The sequence below is a fragment of the Stenella coeruleoalba genome (assembly GCF_951394435.1).
Source record: "Stenella coeruleoalba genome assembly, chromosome: 10".
In the NCBI taxonomy this organism is placed as follows: domain Eukaryota; kingdom Metazoa; phylum Chordata; class Mammalia; order Artiodactyla; family Delphinidae; genus Stenella; species Stenella coeruleoalba.
In genome coordinates this window covers 49,876,441-49,892,015 of record NC_137156.1, presented here as the reverse complement: position 1 = coordinate 49,892,015, position 15,575 = coordinate 49,876,441, and the positions used below count along the sequence as shown (strand labels likewise).

At 38.5% G+C, this 15,575-nt stretch overlaps 1 protein-coding gene across 3 annotated transcripts in view; it reads right to left on the bottom strand.

Annotated features, from left to right (window-relative positions):
* Positions 1-15,575, bottom strand: part of RBMS3 (RNA binding motif single stranded interacting protein 3) — a 1,083,479-nt gene that overhangs the window by 940,767 nt on the left and 127,137 nt on the right. The window lies entirely within an intron of this gene.

Here is a 15,575-nt window from a genome sequence, read left to right as displayed (position 1 = left end):
GGTAGATACTTTACCACAAATTATTTTGTTTATATAAATAAAAGCAATTTCTTCCCTAAGCGCTATTAAGCCTGGAGTCATTTCCAACACGTATGATTCTGTTGATAACCTTGGAGGTGACTGAGATCAGGATTCTGGTTTTGTGTTTATTCATTCTACTCACCCTCCCACCTGCACCATTTTCAAACATTTCTCCAGATTCTTGGGACCTCCCTCCTTCTGCCATTTCCATCCCATCTCTTGAAACCAGATGGAAGTCTTCTCTCATCAGGCAGTATCTTACAATCTTTCTTTGTCTATGAAAACTTGCCTGTCCTGCGTTCCATTCCTCCATTAGTTGGGTGTCTCCTTGTGTGACAACCTGATCTAAATGCATCCTAATTGATGCATTTAGTGATGGGTGACTTGCTGCTGGGGCCCATATCCTCACCAGGCACAGTAGATACAGTGCCCAGGGCCCACAGTACTTTCAGAGATCTGTGAAAATGCTTTTTTTTTCAATTAGAAGAAAAAAAGTATGAACTTTGAAGTCACAAAAATGTTTTATTATATAATATTAGTATATTTGTCTTTTCACCAACAGATTCCTAAAGTATAATTTTAAATATGTTTTTATAGAGGAAGGGGCCATGAAAGTCCTAATGTGGATATGTTGCAGTCCAGTGACTTATGCTCTGGGTGGATTAGCAATTCCCATTTATTAATTCCTCTATTTTCTGCTACTCATTTCTAATTCTTTTTGGATAACTTTTATGTGATGTGAACTTCTTTCAAAAAGGAAAAAAAAACATGAAGCAAAGATCTATGAGCTTCTTTCTAATAACAATCTGAGAATAATCAAACTAAAAAATTTAATCCTCATAGAAACTGAGGGATGATCACAGGTTTAACATAGGACCCTTATTCGTGATGACAATGATGATATGATGAGTCACATTTGTAGTACAAGGTATTTTCATAACCTTTATTTCATGTATAATGAGAAAATATATCCTTTTAAAATATCTCCCCAGATAAGAGTGGTGTAGCTCTTGCACCCTTATGATCAGTTTCCGGTACTTATCCTTATAAACTCTAGGATTATTATAATATTTTAGTACTATTTTTGGATGGAGAGTAATGAGGCTGCATGAGAATGATCTCATGTTTAAAGATTTCTGTAAACCGTGTTATGTAAAAATGCTAAAGGAACTTAGAAATTCAGCTTGTCAATCTTTCCTCTTATGTGACAAACCATACACAGTCCTGAAATACAAAGAAAAATAATAATTAAGAGGCAAAAGGGAAATTGGGGACATGGTCAAATATGAATGTATACTTTCATCCATAAGCATAACTCATATGAGTCATTGTAAGCAGCAAAACCCAACCTGTACTACAGAAAGGACAGGAGAATTATCAGCTCATGGACTCCAAGGAGGGCACAATAACCAAACCCCATATAAGTGACTTTGAGAACCATCAAAATCAAGGACACGAATGCCTCCAGGGTTTATTATTTGTTTATTTTCTCTACTTCTCTATGTGTAAGAGGAGCTCAAATTTACAAAGAAAGTAAATGGTGGACCAGGGATTTTAAAGTTCTTTTAATCATTCTGCTATACAGGATATTTCTTACAGTGGAAATGGTGAGTGAAATCAGGGAATCACATAAAAAAAAAAACAAAAAAAAACGGGCATTCCAGAAAATACATATCCCACTAGTTTTCTGGTCCCAAAGTGAAATACGTAATTGGAAACAGTCAACGGAGCATCAGGTGTTATGAATTCTGAGACAAAGGCGTGTGTCCCCTCTTTGCAATGTAGCTTCTTGGAGCTGTGATTACATGGTCAACACACAGTGTTTGCCACCAGTGACGACCTGTCATCAAAGGATGGGAGCTCAGATAAGAAAGTAATCAGGAAACCTATGTTTACATGAATAGGAAATTAAAGGTACAAAGATCAAGAGTGTTATATCCCCGAAGTCATCACTTTGGCATGCGTGTTTTCTAGAATTGGCCCTTCCCTGAGCTCCTGGATTTAGGTCTATATTTGTTGATAACACAGAGCGGTTAGTAATGAATTGGTTAATCAAATAAATATCATTATTTGGGACTAAAATAGCATTTATTATTAACTTAATTTTTCTTGGCATTTTTGGTAACAATAAGGATATGTCAACTAAATGCATGGGTTTCAGTTTAAAGAAATTTTTGAAGTTGTGTTTATTTTTAAAGGTAAGTAACCAATCATTTAAAAAATAATCAATTAAGAATTTTAATGTTCAAAATTACATTCTGTTAACACAACCTAGTGTAAGCTTCTTGTCTGTCAGTTTCCAGACACTGGCAGAGTCTCATTGCATCAGAGTGAAGAGAACCGCCGTGTGCTTTGCCAGACAGAGCAAAGCCACAGGCTCCTAGTTACTGTACATACATTTCTGAGGGTCTTCTATGTATGTTCGCTTAGTTAACTGGTTGGTTTAGTTTTTGTAGTGAAATCTAAAAACATTTTAAGGCAAGACAGCTCAGTGAACAGTATGGAGGGAAAAGTGTTTCTCACTGGTTAGTAGCAAAGATTCAAAGAATTAGACGGAAACTCTGATTTTGTTTGACATCCTTAATACCACACTATATTTTTTTATTCATCAGAGTAAAACACAATGACCTCCACGTCAGATCTGTTATCATATACTATAGAAGTATTTTTATGCAGAAGGGTTGAATTTTTTATATCAGTTTTCCAAGGTAGCAAGGCTATAATTTAGATTATGAAAGTAATGATTTTGTTTGACATTAAATTACTGAGCATAAACCAAGACTTTTTTCCCCCTGAATTAATATATTTGGGCAGGAAAGCTTCCTTTTTGCTTTTTTCTTTGGGCAAGATGGGAGGGGTTAAAAGTTCATAGCTGCAAAGAAGTGGAGATTATAGTGAAGTTTCTATTGAATAGGGATCATTTTAAAAACTACTGTAGACCACTCTCAAAACACATGGATTCTAGAAGCAGACCCTGATGCTAATTCTCCTCACTTCAATGTGGATAGGTCTGGAATGCATTGTGTATTCAGAGGTAGCCCAAAGGCAGAACAACCTGGAGCAAACAAGAGAATCATAGTCACAAGAGCCAGAAATCAAAGCAAGTATGAGAGCAGGAGAAAGGCACTGGGGCCTTTGCTTGGGGCCAGAGCAGAGTAAGCTTGACTTATTTCAACTCAAGGAAAATTGTACATTCAACAGCTTTATTTACAAAATAGAGAGTAACCAGAGCAGAAGGAATGACATTATGGGATAAGGGAACGGGAAACAGGCAGGTGGTCAGAAAGTAATTGCCACAGTGCCCAGGACGTTGCCTCTGCTAGGGTGGGGGCCGCACAGGACCAACAGTCAAGAGGAAGCCCTGAATGCAGGCACTTCCTTCACACATCTGAGCTGCTTTGAGCCACAAGGCTAATAGCAAAGCTAGTATTCTGCAGGACCATCCAGAGCTCCTAGAGATGTGAGACGTGAAATCAAAAGACAGTCAATTTCATGAACATTTGAAAAAGGGATTAATCTCCTGAGTCATCGGGGAAAGGCAAATTCAAATCACAATAATATACCTAAACACATCAACTAAGTTGCTAAAATTAAAAAGACAGACAATACCAAGTGCTGTCGAGGATCTTGAAGAAATGGAACTCTCATACACTGCCACTGAAAACCAATTGTAAACAGTGCTTGGCAACACTCATCATAGCTGAATGTATGCATCCCAATAAACCCAACAATCCACTCCTAGATTTATAACCAACTGAACTGCATTCGTATGTGTATCAAGAAACTTGTTCAAAAATGCAAAGAGCAGCATTATTTGTAATAGCCAAAAACTGGAAAAAGAACGAATGTCCATCAAAAGTAAAATATATATATATAGTATACAATGAAATATTATACAGTAATGAAAATGACTGGATTGATGCTTAAGGGAAAAACCTGTGTGACTTTCACGAACAAAATGTAGAACAAAAGCCAGGCACAAAGGAGTACATCCCTTATGATTCTACTTATCTAAAAAGCAAACATTAGCAAAACTATGTTGTTAGAAGTCAAGACAGGGATTTCCTTTGGGGTTACTTACTGGAAATGGGCCTGAGGAAGGCTTCAGGTGCTAATGATGTCCTAGTTCTTGATCTTGGGTGTGACCTGATATGGGTATGTCTATTTTGTGAAAATGTATCAGCAATACAATTGTCATTCGTGCACTTTCCTGTATTTAAGTTATCCTTCACTAAGTAGAAAATTTTTGCAAAAAAGCTATCAATAAATGTCATAAGCAGATGGAGGAGAGTGGACAGTAAAAATGAGAGACAGTAGCAGGGAGATTCCTATAAAAGAAGGGGCCTGAATAGGCAACCAGAAGTGCTGTCTGCACCAGTTCTGGAAATTTGGCCAAGGGCACACTTCCCACCAGAAAATGGGTAGCCTTGTGTGCTCAACTTTTCCCTATTTCTCACTATCTGTGTTCCTGGACTCTCTAATACCTGATTATCTCATCCTATAACTTAGAAATATCTTGTAGCTTTATTTAGAAAGAGAAAATGAAAGAGGAAAAATGTCTGGTAAAGTACCTAGAGCAATTCTTGGTACATAGTTGATAAATGACAAATACAGGTCCCTCTGTGACTTTCCTCCCTTATTCAGTTAGCTCACATGAGAAACCATCTGAGAATAGAAAGAATAAAAATCTAATTTTCTTTGTTTATTAACATCAAACAAAATTATTTTTCACATCCATGTCTATGAACAAGGAGACCTCAGTTACTACAAGAGAGGAAGAAACATGGTGTGGGCTTGGCCTCATTTCTTTTTTTTCTTTCTTTCATTTTTTTATTGGAGTATAGATGATGTGCAATATTATATAAGTTACAGTTGTACAATGTAGTTGGCCTCATTTCTTAAATTAACTTGACTATAAAGAGAAATGGCCAAACTTCCAAACACAATGTCCAAAGACAGATGTGAAAATGAGGAATTGTATCTCAGGTATTGGTCAAACAGTACCAACTTCCAGTTATAGAATTAACAAATTTGGGGATCTAATGTACAGCATAGTGATTATAGCTAATAATATAGTCATATACTTGAATGTTGCTAAGAGAGTAGATCTTAAGTATTCTCACCACACAATAAAAATGGTAGCTATGGGACAGGATGTTAGACAGGCTGAGTCCTGGGACCTGGGACCCTTTGCTGCAGTGCTTGCACCTGGACAAACATCTCCTGGAGGAACAAAATACAAAGAAACTATAAGGGAATAAAAATAACTGTGTGCATGAGCAACTGGGGCAAATTATAGACAATAAGATACAAAAAGCTTAAAAGCCCAACTGTGTTTCTGAAGAGCTGGGAGCAAAAGCAGGTACTGTGCATGCCCCCTGCACTCAATACCACCAAAGCGGGGGGGGGTAGGAAAAACACCTAAGTGACCCCTGGACCTGCCCCTACCCTCACCCCATATAAGGAACTATCTCACCACCCCCGCCCCCCCCACCCCCGGCCTCAGGGAGTGAGCAAGGGAACCTGTTGCTTATTTTCACTCCCCCCCCATCCCCGACTGCAGCAGGGGCCACAATAAAGTCTTGCCTGAATTTCTTGTCTTGTCTGAATTTCTATTGATTATCAATTTCTATTGATTACAGAGGCCAAAAACCCTGGTCGGTAACAGATGGAAGTGGTAGGTAACACTATGGTGGAAATCACTTTGCAATTTATAAATGTATCAAATCAACATGTTGTATATGTTAAAATTATACAATGTTATGTATCAATTATTTCTCAATAAAACTAGAAAAAACGTATCTTAGTGTTGGGAAGGTAGGATTGGATTCAGAATGACAGGTTACAGCAATGAAGAACAGGCAATAATTAGTTTTTTCCCTATCACAATCTTCTTAACTATAACCACGGAGAAGATCTGTTTGCCGACATGGATAACAAATCAATGGTTCATTTTGAAAAGAAAAAAATTAAAAAGAAAAGTTTTTTCCCTATCACAATCTTCTTAACTATAACCACGGAGAAGATCTGTTTGCCGACATGGATAACAAATCAATGGTTCATTTTGAAAAGAAAAAAATTAAAAAGAAAAGTTTATAACGCTAAACTCATTTTGGAAAAGCATATCATTGATCAGACAAAAGAATTTATAGCTTCCAAGATGGATTTTATTTTGAAACAGGCTGCTCTAAAACATGGTGGGAGATCACCATTGTTCTGTTCACAATTCTTTGTTTTAACATAAAGCAAAAGTTTTTGATAGAAAGAAAATGTTGATATATAGTGGTCTGACTTGCAGGAAGGTGGCTAACTAGAAATGGAACGAATGGAAAGTCAGCTCCTTGGAAGGAGAGTGAGAGGACACCCGGCATATCAGGGGAACCAGTGGGTTGCCAAGTCTCCTCTACCCAGAAAGACTGAAAAGGAATAAAACAAAACCATGAAACTGCCAGTACGCTCCCATATTGCCCCACAGTTCAACACTCTGAGAGACAGTACTTCTATGGAGTAACAAAAGACAATGGAACAGTTCTTAGCTCCTCTGAAATTAGAAGAAAGGTGAGGTAATCCAGGGTTCAAAATCTAGTGCCTGGCAAACAAGGTCCCTGCATGTGAGAAAGTGGCCCTGGAATCTAGAGGGACACAAATGAAAGTGACCATGATGATAGCCACCAGGATCCAGCAGTCCAGGGGCAGCTTCACAGGCACCTGGCTTTGGTGAGGACAGCTAGACCATAAGACTGCATGGTGTGTCAAAGGTGGTAGTAGATTATAAGATTCACCTACAGAGTAACAATTCCTTGCCTTGCAACATTCCAGTGACACACAGTTTTGATTCCTTGCTTTCTGGTTTCACTCACTGTTCAAGTAATGAATCAATAATTTCCATAGTTGATTTCACTGATTTTCCACTACTTGTTCTCCTTTGGGTTGAACTCTAAGTACAGAAAGACACAGCTGTGTGTTTCCAGCTCATGGGCCATATGTTATATCTACTTCTTTCTCTTCACTTACTAACTCACTGATTCAATTGGAAAAGTGTGACCAAGCTTGTCTAGCCCAATTTGTACTTTATAAAACCAAGTTCATTATTGCTAATGTTCTGTTACTCCATTGGATATGTACAGCTTTTTCCTCCCTATTTTGGTCCCACTACTTTAATAGAATTTGAAACTAGATTTAGTGGTTGGTAATTGACAAGACCACAGGTGTGGCTTTTTGTTTTTATTGGTGTTTGTTTTCTTCTTATTTCTCTGTATAAACAGGGAGGGGGGAAAACTGTTATAAAGTTTTTTCAGGTAGATGTTCATTTATGATTGAATGTTGACCAACATAAGGACATTTATATGTCAATTAGTAAAATAGAAACAATATATCAATGACACAGGAAATCACGAACAGCCAATCTCTTAATGAAACATGACTTCTTCCTGCCTCCATACATCTATCTCTTTCTCCCTCCCTTCCTTTCTCTCTTTCTTTCTGTCTCTTCCTCTGATATACTGAACAAGCAACTTGCATCACTCTAGAAATTAGAGGTATTGATAGAAAAAATATAATCCACAGATGTCCTCCCAAGTCTTATTTTCATTAGCACTTACTTGCACAGTGGTCCTGTGGTATGATAGAAAAGACACAGAATTTGAAGCCAGAGAACCTACGTATTTACCCCAGGCCAAGTTTACTTAGCCTCTGTGAATTGTTGTACCCTCTTTGATAATATTAGATAAGAGGTCATGGAACAAGGTGGCTGAGAAAGAGAGCTCTTGAACTCAGATTGCCTGAGTTACAAGCCCTTTACCACCATGTACTATCAATGTGACCTTGAGAAATTACTGGTGTTCATTTCATCCTCCGGAAAATAGGGATGATAACAGTCCAACCTTATGGAATTACAAACATTAAATGAGTCGGATTATACAAAGCACAGCACCTCATGTCAAGGAAAAGCTCAATCAATGGTATTATTAGTAGTAGAGAGCTCATAAAATAATTCATAAAATAAAAGCATTATCACAGTTTTAGGTTTTTTTTAGATTTCATGGGAGATGTGAAATAACCAAAGCCTGGACATATAAAGAGATAAAAGATATAGCCTTGTCCCTGCCCTAAAAATAATGCTTAAACTGATGATGAGACCAGATATAGTAAAGTAAATATCAAGACCCAAGTACAGACCACAGGTCAAATCTGTCCCTCTAACAAATCCATGTTGCAGAAGGTAAGATGAGGGTGAGGTGGGAATACACTTGGCAAGTTCTGAGGCTTGTAGACTGGATGGATGAAAGGAAACATTATTACAGTGCAACAGTAGAAAGTGGGTTTCAGGAAGTTATAAGGGAGCAGATTTTAAGTTCAGAGGCTCAGGAGGACAGAAAGAAGGAAGAAAATAGGATTCAGTGTGGTGTGCTAGAAACTTTAACTGGGCAGGGCCGTACAGAGGATAGACAGGTCCCAGGGCAGGGGAACAATTATGAAACAACCCGAGTGCTCCAACTTGCTTGGGTTCCATGCCTTGTCCCCTGCAAATATGATCTAAGCCAACTGATGTGTGTGTGTGAGTATATGTGTGTGTGCACACACTCATGTCCCCATGTATGCTTGTGCTGTACACTAAAATCCCTTCCACCAAAGAATATAGAGTTAATACACAGTAGCCTATATCTGCATGGCTGGAAAGAGATATTATCCTGGCAACTGACTTCACGTACACAAGTCATATTTCCATACCACATGAATTCGCATGAAAGTGAAAATATCAAAGAGGAAAAAAAATCAGTAAAAGTTCTCTTATTGGGCTTCCCTGGTGGGGCAGTGGTTGAGAGTCCGCCTGCCGATGCAGGGGACACGGGTTCGTGCCCCGGTCCGGGAAGATCCCACATGCCGCGGAGCGGCTGGGCCCGTGAGCCATGGCCATTGAGCCTGCGCGTCCGGAGCCTGTGCTCCGCAACGGGAGAGGCCACAACAGTGAGAGGCCCACGTACCGCAAAAAACAGAAACAAAAACAAAAGTTCTCTTATTTTAGGTATTATGATCATACTACACATTTTAAATAAAAATAGCTAACATTTATCAAGTGTTATGTAGGTGTTAGTCACCTTTTATGAATAGATTAAAGGTACTTTTATCTATTCACTTATTTAATTTTCAAAATGATCTTCAGACATTTATCCTATTATCCTATTTTATAGGTAAGGAAATTGAGGCAACCAGTGAATAAAAGTGACACAGCTAGGAAGTAGTAGAGCTAGAATGGGCAATGATGCTCTAGAGAACAAAGAATTCTCACCCCCTCTGCCAAAGGCACATAATAACCATCTGTGTATCCCAGGAATTGTTCAAAACACAGACTCCTGAGCCCCGCCTCCAGAAATTTTGATTCATTAAGTTGAGGGTAGGGGCCCAAGAATTTGCATGTCTAACAAGTTCCCTGGTGACGCTGATGCTGTGGCTTATGGGTCACACTTTGAGTGGCATCACCCTATGTTATAATATTTCAATTGCTGGCTAAAAGGAGGTAAAATTATAATATGAAAAAATGATCTCTCATTTTCAAAATGTTTAACGTGAACTTAATTTCAAGGCAACATTCCAAAGCATTGATATGAATATTATAGATTTAGACCAAAAGCATAAGCTTGTTCATTAAGCATGGTGATAGAACCAGATGAACCTACACCAATATTTAGTACTCAAGCTGTGTTTGTACATTTATTTTCTAAATGGTCTCAGTATTTCTTGTCTATATCTTTTCTGTATTTAGTTAACAACTTATAGCTCAGTATACTAATTGAAACTTGTCAATACTGTAAAGTGTTTCTTAATTTAAATTACAGGAGACAATCCACTTGGAAACATATTGAACAGCCTCTTTTAATGTTTTATTACAACAAACAGAATCCGACATGATAAAAAATTTGACACAAATCAGAACCATCTTTAGTGTCAGTGGAAAGAGGAAAAAAGGAATGACAGTGAACCTAGTAGAAAACAAATCTGTTCAGTTCCCTCATGAGAGAACTTTTAAATGCTGATAAAAATAGAGACATTTTTCCCTTTCTGGGAGGATACAGTCAACATGTTTCCCTATTCTTCCCACTAGGTATAACCAAAAACCTTAACATCATATAAAAAACAAACATCATAAGATTGCAAACCAACCAGGGACCTTGGGACCTAAGGAATGACACAGCAGTGAGCTCTCTAAGTTTACTTTCTGCTTATATATCCCAGAATTAGGACTGAAGAAGTCAGAAACTCAGACACACAGGAAAAGAGGAAAAGTAAAACTGAGAAACAAAAAAACAGTGTGAACAAGCAGAAAAAAAATGGCAGAGGCAGGATCGGTCAGAGTAGGAAGACCCTGAGCTCACCTCCCCAATGAACACATCAAAACTGCCACTACAGAGGCAAAGTCAGAACACATCTCGCAATTTGCACTTTCCCTTTCTTCTCCTTCCCACAATGTGAGAGGTGGGCATCTCCCTCCCTCTTCCTACAGGAAACTTTACTCTATGGTCCAGTTAGTCCAGTCTAGACTTTGATCTCCTAAAAGGGGAGACAAAGGGATGCAGACTACCCTTTCTCAGTAGCCTCACAATGGCTTATAAGGCTCTTGTTTTGCAAAATAATCCTATTTCATGTGTTGGAAATGAAAAGAAAAAACAAACTGTCACAACATATAGAGCAACTCTCACTGAGAATGACCGAAGGACAAGCAAAACAGCTCTTCTACAACCAAGGCTGTAAAGAAAGAACCACAAGGAGTCAGGTAGGAGGGGAAGAGAAGCAATCTAGTTGGGTCCCAAACCCCTAGCAGGGACACAGGAGAGGAGGGGACATCACAGGCTTAGGGATCCTCCCTGTGGAGTGAGGGATTCCAGCGCCACATTGGACAACTCAGCCCTGGGATCCGACAACAGGAAGACAAGCCCCTTAGCTGGTTTGAAACCCAGTGGGGCTTACCAAAGGGCTGTAAGAAACTGGGCCTCTGCTCTTGAAGAGCACACAGACTTGCTTGTTCCCAAAGTATGGAGGCAACACATTGAAAACTGCCAGGGGCTCTGGCCACACTGATCTCCTGCTCCAACCCTCCTGCTCCAGCACTGCTCCCTACTAAGGCAGAGACTGCCTTTGACAAGGTACACACATGTGCCCCAGCATAGAAGCACCTGGGGCCCCAGCCCAGCCTCTACCCAGGGCAGAGACCACTGCCAGGTAAGTAGCAGAGCCAGTTCAGAAGTGCAGCCCCAAGCCCTCGAGCTCTGGCCTCACCCCCAACCAAGACAGAGACTCTCATCACTCCTAGAAGCCCAGCTCTCTCAGTGTTCCTGCTCCAGACCTTTGGGCCCTGGTGCAGTCCCAGTGGGGTGCTGACCACCTGTGAACTTAAGAGAAGCCCTGGCTTGCACCTGCTCTGGCTCTAGCCCCTCTAACTTCAGCCCTACCTCTCACCAAGGCAGTGGCTGCCAGCCCACACTCGGGGAAGACATGGTTCATGCTCACTTCAGATCCAGCTCTCCCACCACATGCAGACCGTAAAGGGAGACTCCCACCCAAGATACCCCTTCAAGACTGGATAAGGCAACTGTTTTACTTAATTTCATAAATGAAGAAAGTTGAACAAAATGAAAAGACAGAGGAATATATTTCAAACAAAAGAACAGGATAAAACCCCAGAAAAGAAAACCATAATGAAACAAAGATAAATAATTCACCTGATAAAGATTTCAAAGCAATAGTAACAACAATGTTAACTGAACTCAGGGGAAAGAATAGATGAACTCAGCAAGAACTTCACAAACAATTAGGAAATATTAAAAATGAACCAGAGTGAGGAATATAATAACTGAAATGAATAATACACTAGAAGGAATTAACAGCAGATAAGGTGATACAGAAGAAGACATAAGCAAACTAGAACACAGAATAGTGGAAATCAGCCAATCAGACAGCAAAAAGAAAAAAAAAAATGAGACTAGTTTAAGGGACCTCTAGGACATCATGCATACTAACATTCACATTATATGGGTCCCAGAAGGAGAAGAGAGAGAGAAAAGGGGGTTTAAAATTGAACTTAATGAAATATGGCTGAAAACTTCCCAAGGCTGAAGAAAGAAAGATATCCAGGTACAGGAAGCACAGAGAATCCCAAACAACATGAACCCAAACAGACCCACACCAGGACGTATCATAACTAAAAGGCAAAAGTTAGATAAAGAGAGAATTTTAAAGGTAACAAGAGAAAAACAAAGAGTCACATACAAAGGAACCCCCATAAGGCTATCATATGATTTTTCAGCAGAAATTTTGCAGGCAAGACGAGAGTGGCATGAAATATTTAAAGTGCTGAAAGGAAAAGAAAAGTCCCCTACAACCTAGGATATTCTATCCAGCAAGGCTATCATTCAGAATTGAAGGAAAGATAAAGCATTTCCCAGACAAGCAAAAACAAAGAGTTCATCACCACTAAATCCACCTTACAAGAAAGGTTAAAGAGTTTGTTTGTTTGTTTTTTGGCCACACTGCACAGCTTGTGGGACCTTAGTTCCCCAATCAGGGATCAAACCCATGCCCCCTGCAGTGGAAGTACAGAGTCCTAACCACTAGACTGCCAGGGAATTCCCAAAAGGTCTTCTTAATGTGAAAAAGAAAAGGCTATAACAAGAAATAAGAAAATATAGGATGGGAAAATCTCATTAGTTAAGGAAAATATATAGTAAAGGCAATGGATCAACCAGTTAAATAAGGTAGTACAAAGATTAAAAGACAAAAATTGTAAAAATCAACTATAACTACAATAAACAAGAGATAGGCATGAACATGAAGATGTAAAATATGACATCAAAAACACAAAATCTGGTAGGGGGAGTAAAAAATGTAGATCGTTTAGAATGTGTCTGAACTTAACCTACTATCACTTTAAAACAAGGAGATAGAGTTTAGGTTGACACTGTAACCACAAATCAAAAAACCTGCAATAGATAAAATTTAAAGAGAAAGGAAACCAAACAAGTGATTGGTGGAGCCAGGATTCACACTCAGGCCATCAGTCTCCACAGTCCATGGTCTCATCCGTGTCTGAACCTCATTATGGCTCCATTTTAGATCTGCCTCTAATAACTAATGTTCCTTCGCTTATTTTTTTGATCTCAAGCCATGTATAACCATTATAATCACAAAACATAAAGTGATATGGAATATATCAGCTAATTTTTATTCCTCACTTCATCATTAATTAACATTTAGTCACTCTATCTCTAATTAGAAATATGGCAAGTGAGGTCTCAGGACTGGGATTGGATTTATTTAGATGAAAAAGTTCTAGAATATCAACTTGGCCACTATCTCTAAGCTGGCAGCAGTAGTTGGGCCCTGAATTGTATCCCTTGAAAGTTTCTAATAATGTTTCTTGTGTTCCAACTATACAACTGAATGCATATCAACATAAGGTCACTGCCTCTCTTTGCAGTATCTTCATACTCATTATGGTTCCCTTCATTTGTGGTGTCTTAAATGCTAACGGAATTTAGTTAGGCAATGATAATAAAAAGACACTAACTGCCAACATGTTTATAGCAAAGAAGTAACAATTCCAGGTTTCTATTTTCCTGATCTGATAAAGAATATGTCCTGGTGTTGGGAGTAATTTGTTTCACTACCAGAAGAAAAAAATAAGACCAGCATTTAGTAACCATTTTCTTGAAAAAAATAACAAATTAGGATTAATTCATGGTTGTCCCAATGTCATTTTCCCTTACGTGTTGTTATTATGCCTTCCGGAGTGGGAAGGAAGGATTAAGTTGGACCTCCTACATAACCAACATTCTATCCCATTTATGCTACAGTCCACAGGGAGCACACTGTTAATAGTTACGAAAATTACGATCCATTGGAGTGCTCGCAAGTTGCGATTCTATAGTTAGTTCTGCTTTCTTTTTAATTTTCCACATGGGTAATTTTTTAATAAGCAAGAGGCAGGATGAATGAAGAAAGCCAAAGTGTGTATCCACATCTTCACTTACATCTGAGATGTAAGGATGGTGTGAAAATGTGTCAGTAATGACACAACCACTATGATTATCAAGCCAAAGGCAGACAAAGATGATGATATAAACTTGGCATTTACTTGGACTGGGGAGTAAGACAGGGTTTTTTGTGGAAGGTTACCCGTAGAATTAATTCAATTGTCCTCAAACAGATCTTTAGCATTAGGTGATTGTATTAAGAAGTAACCCACTTTGAAAACAATAATGATTCCTTACATTAATAAACTTTTGTATTGATGTCAACCAGTTCTAATAATTTAATCATTCCCAATTTATTGACTGGGTTTAAAACACCTTCTAAAGAAACATTTAGCCTAGTCATTTTTTATTTACCTATTTGAAAGGAGAAATATCCATTTGAGTAGTTACTCATACACTGCTTATTCAAAAAGTTATTCCATAAACACCTATTAAGTACCCACTCTGCACACCAGATATTTGGTTCAGGATGAGCCCCGATGGGTGGAAGACAGAAAAGGGGAAGGTATAGTAGAAGAGAGTGAATTTTAAAAAATACTCTCCAGGAATTAAAATTCTAAGCATGGAGAGTAAGATAACAAAATTAGGCAGTGTATGATTAAGTGTCAGATGAATTGCATACAGTGAGTCAGATAATAATTACCACAGAAGCAGAGGTTAACTTACCATTAAAAAAAAAAAGCTTAGACTTCAGGGCCCCTCACTTGTACAGGACCCTCTAAATAAATATTCACTGCTTTAACTAATTTTGTATATGTAATTTTAAAATATTTTTTTCTGTAAAAGGGCCCCTCAAATGGTATAAGCTCCAGTCCCCACAACCTGCCTATGAATAGGGATTCAGAAATGCAGAGCAAGAATTTTCTCAAGATCTATTCCCAGACAAAGTTGGGATCTTTCCAACTTTTGTGGATATTTCTTTCCAACTCTGCATTTCCTATTCTGGCTATGGCTAGTGGTTCTCTTCATTCTCTACCCAGTATCTAGTCTTTACAATATTTAAAGAACTACTTTGATAAACACACATACATACACACACACACACACACACACACACACACACACACACACACACCTCTAATTTTTTTGTAGAAGAAACATAGGACTGTCCTTCATCTCTGAACATTAAGGGTGACCCCAAGGCACAGCTGTTTCAGAAAAAATAAAAAGTACTTATGAAAGAACAGATGTTGATAACAAAATCCAGAGCCCAACTCCTCCTGGAACCAGCAAGTCTCATTGGTCATGAGCCAACAGCAAATCTTGATTGGACATAAGGTGTAGAGTTGTACCTCTACAATTCTATTAAATGCCCTCAAATGAGTCAGGAGTAGTCCCAGAGCTGATGGCAGGACTGAAGCAGACAGATGGCATTTCATGGTCCCTATTTCAAAGGTGACAGGGATATAGGGACAAAGAACCTAACAGATCATTTATAAGTTGTTAATGTAAATTTCACATGTAAATATAAATTAATATATGTGTAAATTTAAATAATTCTAGTGAATTTATTCTTTCGTTTTATGG